This window comes from Dermacentor silvarum, chromosome 6, assembly GCF_013339745.2.
Source record: "Dermacentor silvarum isolate Dsil-2018 chromosome 6, BIME_Dsil_1.4, whole genome shotgun sequence".
NCBI classification, from domain to species: domain Eukaryota; kingdom Metazoa; phylum Arthropoda; class Arachnida; order Ixodida; family Ixodidae; genus Dermacentor; species Dermacentor silvarum.
In genome coordinates this window covers 12,546,423-12,547,747 of record NC_051159.1, presented here as the reverse complement: position 1 = coordinate 12,547,747, position 1,325 = coordinate 12,546,423, and positions in this window count along the sequence as shown.

Here is a 1,325-nt window from a genome sequence, read left to right as displayed (position 1 = left end):
ACAAAGGTCAGATCTGTGTGGAGATCGCTTTCAAGATACGGTGCGCGCGACAGCCCTCAGCCGCGCAAAGTACAAAGTTCCTGGCAGAGTAGAAGCCGCGCACCGTCCCTCCCACGCTGCCTTCCCGCTTTCCTCCTTTCGCGTGGGAGATTGAGTCGCCAGTTCCCCTTACGCCCGGTCTCAAGATACGCATTTAGTGGCGCAGCTAAACGTCGCCTTCCCTCCCTCCCACCCATCTCCCACGGCCTTTCGCCCGACCGGATACGTCGTGTTTGCTCTCCGCCGTGCGTCCGCTCTCCGTGAAAGCGTGCATCCCTCGCGCGCTTTCACTCACACATACAGCATACGGCACGCGGCGACGAGTTTATCGCCGTTGGACTTTATACGGAACCTCACGGCGACGACGGCAGGAATGCGCTTGTAGTGTCCATATAATTGCTATCGCAATAAAAGATCTCGTTAACGGGCTAGATGGTACATTGTTCTTTAAAACTGAGTTTGTGCAGCGTATATTGACAGGCCAACCAATCTACAACCGATGTCGGTGCAAACTGCACTTTTCTATCACTAACTTCTTAAGACATGCAAAAACAAAAACAACAAACGACAGCTGAAGGGAATCTGGTGATGATGATGATGATTTTTTGGCATACCCTTTGAAACGGGGTGGTGAAAAATAGTCAACTAGCCTGATTGAGTTATTTAGGTATGCTATACATGATTTTCATTCCAGCATTTTTTCATCCAGTTCTTCAGTCCTTTTTCTTTTTCTTCACCAAAACTTCTATATATGTATACCTTGTACCGCTACCTATGGTTGTAACGGATCCGGTCGTATCAATCTCTTTCCTGCTTTTTTTCCCGCCAACACTCTAATCGTGTGTTGCTTATTTCAACTGGTGATGGCTTGATACTTACGTGCACTTTAAATCTAAACGCTTCTGGAAGTTGTACGTTACCTTCTGTCTAGGTGAATCCCTTCGAATTCTGTTTGGATGTGCTGAGCGGTCTCTGTAATTTCTGCTGCAGCAGACACATGCCTTATCTCGTTGCGAATATTTGCTCCGGTGTGTTTTTGGGCATAGGCAACGAGGTAAAGCCTCAAATGGCAAGTCACGGCCTTTTGTGATATGGTAAAGATTTTACCTTCTAATTTCTTTCTTCTCATTCTTGTAAATCTCCATGCACTTTGTTGTTTCAATTAGTTGCGTCCAATTCAGTGTTTCTGTTTCTCTCGCTTTCTTTCTGATTCACTGTCTGTTTTTCTTGACCTCTTCTTCCATTCTTTGTGCACGCTTTTCAGGTACAGATGCTTGCGCCCTTCA